The sequence below is a fragment of the Scyliorhinus torazame genome, chromosome 18, assembly GCF_047496885.1.
Source record: "Scyliorhinus torazame isolate Kashiwa2021f chromosome 18, sScyTor2.1, whole genome shotgun sequence".
Lineage (NCBI taxonomy): Eukaryota > Metazoa > Chordata > Chondrichthyes > Carcharhiniformes > Scyliorhinidae > Scyliorhinus > Scyliorhinus torazame.
In genome coordinates this window covers 168,665,786-168,679,481 of record NC_092724.1, presented here as the reverse complement: position 1 = coordinate 168,679,481, position 13,696 = coordinate 168,665,786, and positions in this window count along the sequence as shown.

The window sequence follows — 13,696 nt, the reverse complement described above, 5'->3', positions numbered from 1 at the left end:
TGTAATGTGTGTGTGGCTGGGATGAGTGTGTGTGGGGTGTGTAATGTGTGTGTGTGTCTGGGATGAGTGTGTGTGGGGAGTGTAATGTGTGTGTGCGGCTGGGATGAGTGTGTGTGGGGAGTGTAATGTGCGTGTGCGGCTGGGGATGAGTGTGTGTGGGGAGTATATTGTGTGTGTGCGGCTGAGATGCGTGTGTGTGGGGAGTGTAATGTGTGTGTGCGGCAGGGGTGAGTGTGTGAGGAGTGTAATGTGTGTGTGCGGCTGGGATGAGTGTGTGTGGGGAGTGTAATGTGTGTGTACGGCTGGGTGAGTGTGTGTGGGGAGTGTAATGTGTGTGTGGGGAGTGTAATGTGTGTGTGCGGCTGGGATGAGTGTGTGTGGGGAGTGTAATGTGTGTGTGCGGCTGGGGTGAGTGTGTGTGGTGAGTGTAATGTGTGTGTGCGGCTGGGATGAGTGTGTGTGGCTGGGATGAGTGTGTGTGGGGAGTGTAATGTGTGTGTGCGGCTGGGATGAGTGTGTGTGGGGAGTGTAATGTGTGTGTGCGGCTGGGATGAGTGTGTGTGGGGAGTGTAATGTGTGTGTGCGGCAGGGATGAGTGTGTGTGTGGAGTGTAATGTGTGTGTGCGGCTGTGGTGAGTGTGTGTGGTGACTGTAATGTGTGTGTGCGGCTGGGATGAGTGTGTGTGGCTGGGATGAGTGTGTGTGGGGAGTGTAATGTGTGTGCGGCTGGGATGAGTGTGAGCGGGGAGTGCAGTGTGTATGTGCGGCTGGGTTGAGTGTGTGTGGGGAGTGTAATGTGTGTGTGCGGCTGGGATGAGTGTGTGTGGGGAGTGTAATGTGTGTGTGCGGCTGGGATGAGTGTGTGTGGGGAGTGTACTGTGTATGTGCGGCTGGGATGAGTGTGTGTGGGGAGTGTACTGTGTATGTGTGGCTGGGATGAGTGTGTGTGGGGAGTGTAATGTGTGTGTGCGGCTGGGATGAGTGTGTGTGGGGAGTGTAATGTGTGTGTGCGGCTGGGATGAGTGTGTGTGGGGAGTGTAATGTGTGTGTGCGGCTGGGATGAGTGTGTGTGGGGAGGGTAATGTGTGTGTGCGGCTGGGATGAGTGTGTGTGGGGAGTGTAATGTGTGTGTGCGGCTGGGATGAGTGTGAGTGGGGAGTGTAATGTGTATGTGCGGCTGGGATGAGTGTGAGTGGGGAGTGTAATGTGTGTGCGGCTGGGATGAGTGTGTGTGGGGAGTGTACTGTGTATGTATGGCTGGGATGAGTGTGTGTGGGGAGTGTAATGTGTGTGTGCGGCTGGGATGAGTGTGTGTGGGGAGTGTAATGTGTGTGCGCGGCTGGGATGAGTGTGTGTGGGGAGTGTAATGTGTATGTGCGGCTGGGATGAGTGTGAGTGGGGAGTGCAATATGTGTGTGCGGCTGGGATGAGTGTGTGTGGGGAGTGTACTGTGTATGTGTGGCTGGGATGAGTGTGTGTGGGGAATGTAATGTGTGTGTGCGGCTGGGATGAGTGTGTGTGGGGAGTGTAATGTGTGTGCGGCTGGGATGAGTGTGAGTGGGGAGTGTAATGTGTGTGTGCGGCAGGGATGAGTGTGTGTGGGGAGTGTAATGTGTGTATGCGGCTGGGATGAGTGTGAGTGGGGAGTGTAATGTGTGTGTGCGGCAGGGATGAGTGTGTGTGGGGAGTGTAATGTGTGTGTGTGGCAGGGATGAGTGTGAGTGGGGAGTGTAATGTGTGTGTGCGGCTGGGATGAGTGTGTGTGGGGAGTGTAATGTGTGTGTGGCTGGGATGAGTGTGTGTGGGGTGTGTAATGTGTGTGTGTGTCTGGGATGAGTGTGTGTGGGGAGTGTAATGTGTGTGTGCGGCTGGGATGAGTGTGTGTGGGGAGTGTAATGTGCGTGTGCGGCTGGGGATGAGTGTGTGTGGGGAGTATATTGTGTGTGTGCGGCTGAGATGCGTGTGTGTGGGGAGTGTAATGTGTGTGTAGGGAGTGTAATGTGTGTGTGCGGCAGGGGTGAGTGTGTGAGGAGTGTAATGTGTGTGTGCGGCTGGGATGAGTGTGTGTGGGGAGTGTAATGTGTGTGTACGGCTGGGTGAGTGTGTTGGGAGTGTAATGTGTGTGTGGGGAGTGTAATGTGTGTGTGCGGCTGGGATGAGTGTGTGTGGGGAGTGTAATGTGTGTGTGCGGCTGGGATGATTGTGTGTGGGGAGTGTAATGTGTGTGTGCGGCTGGGATGAGTGTGTGTGGGGAGTGTAATGTGTGTGTGCGGCTGGGATGAGTGTGTGTGGGGAGTGTAATGTGTGTGTGCGGCTGGGATGAGTGTGAGTGGGGAGTGTAATGTGTATGTGCGGCTGGGATGAGTGTGAGTGGGGAGTGTAATGTGTGTGCGGCTGGGATGAGTGTGTGTGGGGAGTGTACTGTGTATGTATGGCTGGGATGAGTGTGTGTGGGGAGTGTAATGTGTGTGTGCGGCTGGGATGAGTGTGTGTGGGGAGTGTAATGTGTGTGCGCGGCTGGGATGAGTGTGTGTGGGGAGTGTAATGTGTATGTGCGGCTGGGATGAGTGTGAGTGGGGAGTGTAATATGTGTGTGCGGCTGGGATGAGTGTGTGTGGGGAGTGTACTGTGTATGTGTGGCTGGGATGAGTGTGTGTGGGGAATGTAATGTGTGTGTGCGGCTGGGATGAGTGTGTGTGGGGAGTGTAATGTGTGTGCGGCTGGGATGAGTGTGAGTGGGGAGTGTAATGTGTGTGTGCGGCAGGGATGAGTGTGTGTGGGGAGTGTAATGTGTGTATGCGGCTGGGATGAGTGTGAGTGGGGAGTGTAATGTGTGTGTGCGGCAGGGATGAGTGTGTGTGGGGAGTGTAATGTGTGTGTGTGGCAGGGATGAGTGTGAGTGGGGAGTGTAATGTGTGTGTGCGGCTGGGATGAGTGTGTGTGGGGAGTGTAATGTGTGTGTGGCTGGGATGAGTGTGTGTGGGGTGTGTAATGTGTGTGTGTGTCTGGGATGAGTGTGTGTGGGGAGTGTAATGTGTGTGTGCGGCTGGGATGAGTGTGTGTGGGGAATGTAATGTGCGTGTGCGGCTGGGGATGAGTGTGTGTGGGGAGTATATTGTGTGTGTGCGGCTGAGATGCGTGTGTGTGGGGAGTGTAATGTGTGTGTAGGGAGTGTAATGTGTGTGTGCGGCAGGGGTGAGTGTGTGAGGAGTGTAATGTGTGTGTGCGGCTGGGATGAGTGTGTGTGGGGAGTGTAATGTGTGTGTACGGCTGGGTGAGTGTGTGTGGGGAGTGTAATGTGTGTGTGGGGAGTGTAATGTGTGTGTGCGGCTGGGATGAGTGTGTGTGGGGAGTGTAATGTATGTGTGCGGCTGGGGTGAGTGTGTGTGGTGAGTGTAATGTGTGTGTGCGGCTGGGATGAGTGTGTGTGGCTGGGATGAGTGTGTGTGGGGAGCGTAATGTGTGTGTGCGGCTGGGATGAGTGTGTGTGGGGAGTGTAATGTGTGTGTGCGGCTGGGATGAGTGTGTGTGGGGAGTGTAATGTGTGTGTGCGGCAGGGATGAGTGTGTGTGTGGAGTGTAATGTGTGTGTGCGGCTGGGGTGAGTGTGTGTGGTGACTGTAATGTGTGTGTGCGGCTGGGATGAGTGTGTGTGGCTGGGATGAGTGTGTGTGGGGAGTGTAATGTGTGTGCGGCTGGGATGAGTGTGAGCGGGGAGTGCAGTGTGTATGTGCGGCTGGGTTGAGTGTGTGTGGGGAGTGTAATGTGTGTGTGCGGCTGGGATGAGTGTGTGTGGGGAGTGTAATGTGTGTGTGCGGCTGGGATGAGTGTGTGTGGGGAGTGTACTGTGTATGTGCGGCTGGGATGAGTGTGTGTGGCGAGTGTACTGTGTATGTGCGGCTGGGGTGAGTGTGTGTGCGGCTGGGATGAGTGTGTGTGGGGAGTGTGGTGTCTGGGATGAGTGTGTGTGGGGAATGTAATGTGTATGTGCGGCTGGGATGAGTGTGTGTGGGGAATGTAATGTGTATGTGCGGCTGGGATGAGTGTGTGTGGGGAGTGTACTGTGTATATGCGGCTGGGATGAGTGTGTGGGGAGTGTAATGTGTGTGTGCGGCTGGGGTGAGTGTGTGGGGAGTTTAATGTGTGTGTGCGGCTGGGATGAGTGTGTGTGGGGAGTGTAATGTGTGTGTGCAGCTGGGATGAGTGTGTGTGGGGAGTGTAATGTGTGTGTGCGGCTGGGATGAGTGTGTGTGGGGAGTGTAATGTGTGTGTGCGGCAGGGATGAGTGTGTGTGGGGAGTGTAATGTGTGTGTGCAGCAGGGATGAGTGTGTGTGGGGAGTGCAATGTGTGTGCGGCTGGGATGAGTGTGAGCGGGGAGTGCAGTGTGTATGTGCGGCTGGGGTGAGTGTGTGTGGGGAGTGTAATGTGTGTGTGCGGCTGGGATGAGTGTGTGTGGGGACTGTAATGTGTGTGTGCGGGTGGGATGAGTGTGTGTGGGGAGTGTAATGTGCGTGCGCGGCTGGGATGAGTGTGTGTGGGGAGTGTAATGTGTGTGTGCGGCTGGGATGAGTGTGTGTGGAGACTGTACTGTGTATGTGCGGCTGGGATGAGTGTGTGGGGAGTGTACTGTGTATGTGCGGCTGGGATGAGTGTGTGTGGGGAGTGTAATGTGTGTGTACGGCTGGGATGAGTGTGTGTGGGGAGTGTGTTTTCTGGGATGAGTGTGTGTGGGGAATGTAATGTGTATGTGTGGCTGGGATGAGTGTGTGTGGGGAGTGTACTGTGTATATGCGGCTGGGATGAGTGTGTGTGGGGAGTGTACCGTGTATGTGCGGCTGGGATGAGTGTGTGTGGGGAGTGTACTGTGTATGTGCGGCTGGGATGAGTGTGTGTGGGGAGTGTAATGTGTGTGTGCGGCTGGGATGAGAGTGTGTGGAGAGTATAATGTGTGTGTGCGGCTGGGATAATGTGTGTGGGGAGTGTAATGTGTACGTACGGCTGGGATGAGTGTGTGTGGGGAGTGTACTGTGTATGTGCGGCTGGGATGAGTGTGTGGGGAGTGTACTGTGTATGTGCGGCTGGGATGAGTGTGTGTGGGGAGTGTACTGTGTATGTGCGGCTGGGATGAGTGTGTGTGGGGAGTGTACTGTGTATGTGCGGCTGGGATGAGTGTGTGTGGCGAGTGTACTGTGTATGTGCGGCTGGGATGAGTGTGTATGGGGAGTGTAATGTGTGTGTACGGCTGGGATGAGTGTGTGTGGGGAGTGTACTGTGTATGTGCGGCTGGGATGAGTGTGTGTGGGGAGTGTAATGTGTGTGTGCGGCTGGGATGAGTGTGTGTGGGGAGTGTAATGTGCGTGTGCGGCTGGGGATGAGTGTGTGTGCGGAGTATATTGTGTGTGTGCGGCTGAGATGCGTGTGTGTGGGGAGTGTAATGTGTGTGTGCGGCAGGGGTGAGTGTGTGAGGAGTGTAATGTGTGTGTGCGGCTGGGATGAGTGTGTGTGGGGAGTGTAATATGTGTGTACGGCTGGGTGAGTGTGTGTGGGGTGTGTAATGTGTGTGTGGGGAGTGTAATGTGTGTGTGCGGCTGGGATGAGTGTGTGTGGGGTGTGTAATGTGTGTGTGCGGCTGGGGTGAGTGTGTGTGGTGAGTGTAATGTGTGTGTGCGGCTGGGATGAGTGTGTGTGGGGAGTGTAATGTGTGTGTGCGGCAGGGATGAGTGTGAGTGTGGAGTGTAATGTGTGTGTGCGGCTGGGGTGAGTGTGTGTGGTGACTGTAATGTGTGTGTGCGGCTGGGATGAGTGTGTGTGGCTGGGATGAGTGTGTGTGGAGAGTGTAATGTGTGTGCGGCTGGGATGAGTGTGAGCGGGGAGTGCAGTGTGTATGTGCGGCTGGGATGAGTGTGTGGGGAGTGTACTGTGTATGTGCGGCTGGGATGAGTGTGTGTGGGGAGTGTACTGTGTATGTGCGGCTGGGATGAGTGTGTGGGGAGTGTACTGTGTATGTGCGGCTGGGATGAGTGTGTGTGGGGAGTGTACTGTGTATGTGCGGCTGGGATGAGTGTGTGTGGGGAGTGTACTGTGTATGTGCGGCTGGGATGAGTGTGTGTGGCGAGTGTACTGTGTATGTGCGGCTGGGATGAGTGTGTATGGGGAGTGTAATGTGTGTGTACGGCTGGGATGAGTGTGTGTGGGGAGTGTACTGTGTATGTGCGGCTGGGATGAGTGTGTGTGGGGAGTGTACTGTGTATGTGCGGCTGGGATGAGTGTGTGTGGGGAGTGTAATGTGTATGTGCGGCTGGGATGAGTGTGTGTGGGGAGTGTACTGTGTATGTGCGGCTGGGATGAGTGTGTGTGGGGAGCGTACTGTGTGTGTGCGGCTGGGATGAGTGTGTGTGGGGAGTGTACGGCTGGGATGAGTGTGTGTGGGGAGTGTACTGTGTGTGTGCGGCTGGGATGAGTGTGTGTGGGGAGTGTACTGTGTGTGTGTGGCTGGGATGAGTGTGTGTGGGGAGTGTAATGTGTGTGTGCGGCTGGGATGAGTGTGTGTGGGGAGTGTAATGTGTGTGTGCGGCTGGGATGAGTGTGTGGGGAGTGTAATGTGTATGTGCGGCTGGGATGAGTGTGTGTGGGGAGTGTACGGCTGGGATGAGTGTGTGTGGGGAGTGTACTGTGTGTGTGCGGCTGGGATGAGTGTGTGTGGGGAGTGTACGGCTGGGATGAGTGTGTGTGGGGAGTGTACTGTGTGTGTGCGGCTGGGATGAGTGTGTGTGGGGAGTGTACTGTGTGTGTGTGGCTGGGATGAGTGTGTGTGGGGAGTGTAATGTGTGTGTGCGGCTGGGATGAGTGTGTGTGGGGAGTGTAATGTGTGTGTGCGGCTGGGATGAGTGTGTGTGGGGAGTGTAATTGTGTGCGGCTGGGATGAGTGTGTGTGGGGAGCGTACTGTGTGTGTGCGGCTGGGATGAGTGTGTGTGGGGAGCGTAATGTGTGTGTGCGGCTGGGATGAGTGTGTGTGGGGAGTGTAATGTGTGTGTGCGGCTGGGATGAGTGTGTGTGGGGAGTGTAATGTGTGTGTGCAGCAGGGATGAGTGTGTGTGGGGAGTGTAATGTGTGTGTGTGGCTGGGATGAGTGTGTGTGGGGAGTGTACTGTGTATGTGCGGCTAGGATGAGTGTGTGTGGGGAGTGTACTGTGTATGTGCGGCTGGGATGAGTGTGTGGGGAGTGTAATGTGTATGTGCGGCTGGGATGAGTGTCTGTGGGGAGTGTACTGTGTATGTGCGGCTGGGATGAGTGTGTGTGGGGAGTGTAATGTGTGTGAGCGGCTGGGATGAGTGTGTGTGGGGAGTGTAATGTGTGTGTGCGGCTGGGATGAGTGTGTGTGGGGAGCGTAATGTGTGTGTGCGGCTGGGATGAGTGTGTGTGGGGAGTGTACTGTGAGTGTGCGGCTGGGATGAGTGTGTGTGGGGAGTGTAATGTGTGTGTGCGGCTGGGATGAGTGTGTGTGGGGAGTGTAATGTGTGTGCGCGGCTGGGATGAGTGTGTGTGGGGAGTGTAATGTGTGTGTGCGGCTGGGATGAGTGTGTGTGGGGAGTGTAATGTGGGTGTGCGGCTGGGATGAGTGTGTGTGGGGAGTGTAATGTGTGTGTGCGGCTGGGATGAGTGTGTGTGGGGAGTGTAATGTGTGTGTGCGGCTGGGATGAGTGTGTGTGGGGAGTGTAATGTGTGTGTGCAGCAGGGATCAGTGTGTGTGGGGAGTGTAATGTGTGTGTGCGGCTGGGATGAGTGTGTGTGGGGAGTGTAATGTGTGTGCGGCTGGGATGAGTGTGAGCGGGGAGTGCAGTGTGTATGTGCGGCTGGGATGAGTGTGTGGGGAGTGTACTGTGTATGTGTGGCTGGGATGAGTGTGTGTGGGGAGTGTAATGTGTGTGTACGACTGGGATGAGTGTGTGTGGGGAGTGTGTTGTCTGGGATGAGTGTGTGTGGGGAATGTAATGTGTATGTGCGGCTGGGATGAGTGTGTGTGGGGAGTGTACTGTGTATATGCGGCTGGGATGAGTGTGTGTGGGGAGTGCACCGTGTATGTGCGGCTGGGATCAGTGTGTGTGGGGAGTGTACTGTGTATGTGCGGCTGGGATGAGAGTGTGTGGGGAGTGTAATGTGTGTGTGCGGCTGGGATGAGTGTGAGTGGGGAGTGTAATGTGTGTGTGCGGCTGGGATGAGTGTGTGTGGGGAGTGTAATGTGTGTGTAGGGAGTGTAATGTGTGTGTGCGGCAGGGGTGAGTGTGTGAGGAGTGTAATGTGTGTGTGCGGCTGGGATGAGTGTGTGTGGGGAGTGTAATGTGTGTGTACGGCTGGGTGAGTGTGTGTGGGGAGTGTAATGTGTGTGTGGGGAGTGTAATGTGTGTGTGCGGCTGGGATGAGTGTGTGTGGGGAGTGTAATGTGTGTGTGCGGCTGGGGTGAGTGTGTGTGGTGAGTGTAATGTGTGTGTGCGGCTGGGATGAGTGTGTGTGGCTGGGATGAGTGTGTGTGGGGAGTGTAATGTGTGTGTGCGGCTGGGATGAGTGTGTGTGGGGAGTGTAATGTGTGTGTGCGGCTGGGATGAGTGTGTGTGGGGAGTGTAATGTGTGTGTGCGGCAGGGATGAGTGTGTGTGTGGAGTGTAATGTGTGTGTGCGGCTGGGGTGAGTGTGTGTGGTGACTGTAATGTGTGTGTGCGGCTGGGATGAGTGTGTGTGGCTGGGATGAGTGTGTGTGGGGAGTGTAATGTGTGTGCGGCTGGGATGAGTGTGAGCGGGGAGTGCAGTGTGTATGTGCGGCTGGGTTGAGTGTGTGTGGGGAGTGTAATGTGTGTGTGCGGCTGGGATGAGTGTGTGTGGGGAGTGTAATGTGTGTGTGCGGCTGGGATGAGTGTGTGTGGGGAGTGTACTGTGTATGTGCGGCTGGGATGAGTGTGTGTGGGGAGTGTACTGTGTATGTGCGGCTGGGATGAGTGTGTGTGCGGCTGGGATGAGTGTGTGTGGGGAGTGTGGTGTCTGGGATGAGTGTGTGTGGGGAATGTAATGTGTATGTGCGGCTGGGATGAGTGTGTGTGGGGAATGTAATGTGTATGTGCGGCTGGGATGAGTGTGTGTGGGGAGTGTACTGTGTATATGCGGCTGGGATGAGTGTGTGGGGGGTGTAATGTGTGTGTGCGGCTGGGGTGAGTGTGTGGGGAGTTTAATGTGTGTGTGCGGCTGGGATGAGTGTGTGTGGGGAGTGTAATGTGTGTGTGCAGCTGGGATGAGTGTGTGTGGGGAGTGTAATGTGTGTGTGCGGCTGGGATGAGTGTGTGTGGGGAGTGTAATGTGTGTGTGCGGCAGGGATGAGTGTGTGTGGGGAGTGTAATGTGTGTGTGCAGCAGGGATGAGTGTGTGTGGGGAGTGCAATGTGTGTGCGGCTGGGATGAGTGTGAGCGGGGAGTGCAGTGTGTATGTGCGGCTGGGGTGAGTGTGTGTGGGGAGTGTAATGTGTGTGTGCGGCTGGGATGAGTGTGTGTGGGGACTGTAATGTGTGTGTGCGGCTGGGATGAGTGTGTGTGGGGAGTGTAATGTGTGTGCGCGGCTGGGATGAGTGTGTGTGGGGAGTGTAATGTGTGTGTGCGGCTGGGATGAGTGTGTGTGGAGACTACTGTGTATGTGCGGCTGGGATGAGTGTGTGGGGTGTGTACTGTGTATGTGCGGCTGGGATGAGTGTGTGTGGGGAGTGTAATGTGTGTGTACGGCTGGGATGAGTGTGTGTGGGGAGTGTGTTGTCTGGGATGAGTGTGTGTGGGGAATGTAATGTGTATGTGTGGCTGGGATGAGTGTGTGTGGGGAGTGTACTGTGTATATGCGGCTGGGATGAGTGTGTGTGGGGAGTGTACCGTGTATGTGCGGCTGGGATGAGTGTGTGTGGGGAGTGTACTGTGTATGTGCGGCTGGTATGAGTGTGTGTGGGGAGTGTAATGTGTGTGTGCGGCTGGGATGAGAGTGTGTGGAGAGTATAATGTGTGTGTGCGGCTGGGATAATGTGTGTGGGGAGTGTAATGTGTACGTACGGCTGGGATGAGTGTGTGTGGGGAGTGTACTGTGTATGTGCGGCTGGGATGAGTGTGTGGGGAGTGTACTGTGTATGTGCGGCTGGGATGAGTGTGTGTGGGGAGTGTACTGTGTATGTGCGGCTGGGATGAGTGTGTGTGGGGAGTGTACTGTGTATGTGCGGCTGGGATGAGTGTGTGTGGCGAGTGTACTGTGTATGTGCGGCTGGGATGAGTGTGTATGGGGAGTGTAATGTGTGTGTACGGCTGGGATGAGTGTGTGTGGGGAGTGTACTGTGTATGTGCGGCTGGGATGAGTGTGTGTGGGGAGTGTACTGTGTATGTGCGGCTGGGATGAGTGTGTGTGGGGAGTGTAATGTGTGTGTGCGGCTGGGATGAGTGTGTGTGGGGAGTGTAATGTGCGTGTGCGGCTGGGGATGAGTGTGTGTGGGGAGTATATTGTGTGTGTGCGGCTGAGATGCGTGTGTGTGGGGAGTGTAATGTGTGTGTGCGGCAGGGGTGAGTGTGTGAGGAGTGTAATGTGTGTGTGCGGCTGGGATGAGTGTGTGTGGGGAGTGTAATGTGTGTGTACGGCTGGGTGAGTGTGTGTGGGGAGTGTAATGTGTGTGTGGGGAGTGTAATGTGTGTGTGCGGCTGGGATGAGTGTGTGTGGGGTGTGTAATGTGTGTGTGCGGCTGGGGTGAGTGTGTGTGGTGAGTGTAATGTGTGTGTGCGGCTGGGATGAGTGTGTGTGGCTGGGATGAGTGTGAGTGGGGAGTGTAATGTGTGTGTGCGGCTGGGATGAGTGTGTGTGGGGAGTGTAATGTGTGTGTGCGGCTGGGATGAGTGTGTGTGGGGAGTGTAATGTGTGTGTGCGGCAGGGATGAGTGTGTGTGTGGAGTGTAATGTGTGTGTGCGGCTGGGGTGAGTGTGTGTGGTGACTGTAATGTGTGTGTGCGGCTGGGATGAGTGTGTGTGGCTGGGATGAGTGTGTGTGGGGAGTGTAATGTGTGTGCGGCTGGGATGAGTGTGAGCGGGGAGTGCAGTGTGTATGTGCGGCTGGGTTGAGTGTGTGTGGGGAGTGTAATGTGTGTGTGCGGCTGGGATGAGTGTGTGTGGGGAGTGTAATGTGTGTGTGCGGCTGGGATGAGTGTGTGTGGGGAGTGTACTGTGTATGTGCGGCTGGGATGAGTGTGTGTGGGGAGTGTACTGTGTATGTGCGGCTGGGATGAGTGTGTGTGCGGCTGGGATGAGTGTGTGTGGGGAGTGTGGTGTCTGGGATGAGTGTGTGTGGGGAATGTAATGTGTATGTGCGGCTGGGATGAGTGTGTGTGGGGAATGTAATGTGTATGTGCGGCTGGGATGAGTGTGTGTGGCGAGTGTACTGTGTATATGCGGCTGGGATGAGTGTGTGGGGAGTGTAATGTGTGTGTGCGGCTGGGGTGAGTGTGTGGGGAGTGTAATGTGTGTGTGCGGCTGGGATGAGTGTGTGTGGGGAGTGTAATGTGTGTGTGCAGCTGGGATGAGTGTGTGTGGGGAGTGTAATGTGTGTGTGCGGCTGGGATGAGTGTGTGTGGGGTGTGTAATGTGTGTGTGCGGCAGGGATGAGTGTGTGTGGGGAGTGTAATGTGTGTGTGCAGCAGGGATGAGTGTGTGTGGGGAGTGTAATGTGTGTGCGGCTGGGATGAGTGTGAGCGGGGAGTGCAGTGTGTATGTGCGGCTGGGGTGAGTGTGTGTGGGGAGTGTAATGTGTGTGTGCGGCTGGGATGAGTGTGTGTGGGGACTGTAATGTGTGTGTGCGGCTGGGATGAGTGTGTGTGGGGAGTGTAATGTGTGTGCGCGGCTGGGATGAGTGTGTGTGGGGAGTGTAATGTGTGTGTGCGGCTGGGATGAGTGTGTGTGGAGACTGTACTGTGTATGTGCGGCTGGGATGAGTGTGTGGGGAGTGTACTGTGTATGTGCGGCTGGGATGAGTGTGTGTGGGGAGTGTAATGTGTGTGTACGGCTGGGATGAGTGTGTGTGGGGAGTGTGTTGTCTGGGATGAGTGTGTGTGGGGAATGTAATGTGTATGTGTGGCTGGGATGAGTGTGTGTGGGGAGTGTACTGTGTATATGCGGCTGGGATGAGTGTGTGTGGGGAGTGTACCGTGTATGTGCGGCTGGGATGAGTGTGTGTGGGGAGTGTACTGTGTATGTGCGGCTGGGATGAGTGTGTGTGGGGAGTGTAATGTGTGTGTGCGGCTGGGATGAGAGTGTGTGGAGAGTATAATGTGTGTGTGCGGCTGGGATAATGTGTGTGGGGAGTGTAATGTGTACGTACGGCTGGGATGAGTGTGTGTGGGGAGTGTACTGTGTATGTGCGGCTGGGATGAGTGTGTGGGGAGTGTACTGTGTATGTGCGGCTGGGATGAGTGTGTGTGGGGAGTGTACTGTGTATGTGCGGCTGGGATGAGTGTGTGTGGGGAGTGTACTGTGTATGTGCGGCTGGGATGAGTGTGTGTGGCGAGCGTACTGTGTATGTGCGGCTGGGATGAGTGTGTGTGGGGAGTGTACTGTGTATGTGCGGCTGGGATGAGTGTGTGTGGGGAGCGTACTGTGTGTGTGCGGCTGGGATGAGTGTGTGTGGGGAGTGTACGGCTGGGATGAGTGTGTGTGGGGAGTGTACTGTGTGTGTGCGGCTGGGATGAGTGTGTGTGGGGAGTGTACTGTGTGTGTGCGGCTGGGATGAGTGTGTGTGGGGAGTGTAATGTGTGTGTGCGGCTGGGATGAGTGTGTGTGGGGAGTGTAATGTGTGTGTGCGGCTGGGATGAGTGTGTGGGGAGTGTACTGTGTGTGTGCGGCTGGGATGAGTGTGTGTGGGGAGTGTAATGTGTGTGTGCGGCTGGGATGAGTGTGTGTGGGGAGTGTAATGTGTGTGTGCGGCTGGGATGAGTGTGTGTGGGGAGCGTACTGTGTGTGTGCGGCTGGGATGAGTGTGTGTGGGGAGCGTAATGTGTGTGTGCGGCTGGGATGAGTGTGTGTGGGGAGTGTAATGTGTGTGTGCGGCTGGGATGAGTGTGTGTGGGGAGTGTAATGTGTGTGTGTGGCTGGGATGAGTGTGTGTGGGGAGTGTAATGTGTGTGTGCGGCTGGGATGAGTGTGTGTGGGGAGTGTAATGTGTGTGCAGCTGGGATGAGTGTGTGTGGGGAGTGTAATGTGTGTGTGCAGCAGGGATGAGTGTGTGTGGGGAGTGTAATGTGTGTGTGTGGCTGGGATGAGTGTGTGTGGGGAGTGTACTGTGTATGTGCGGCTAGGATGAGTGTGTGTGGGGAGTGTACTGTGTATGTGCGGCTGGGATGAGTGTGTGTGGGGAGTGTACTGTGTATGTGCGGCTGGGATGAGTGTGTGTGGGGAGTGTAATGTGTGTGTGCGGCTGGGATGAGTGTGTGTGGGGAGTGTAATGTGTGTGTGCAGCAGGGATGAGTGTGTGTGGGGAGTGTAATGTGTGTGCGGCTGGGATGAGTGTGAGCGGGGAGTGCAGTGTGTATGTGCCGCTGGGGTGAGTGTGTGTGGGGAGTGTAATGTGTGTGCGCGGCTGGGATGAGTGTGTGAAGGAGTGTAATGTGTGTGTGCGGCTGGGATGAGTGTGTGTGGAGACTAC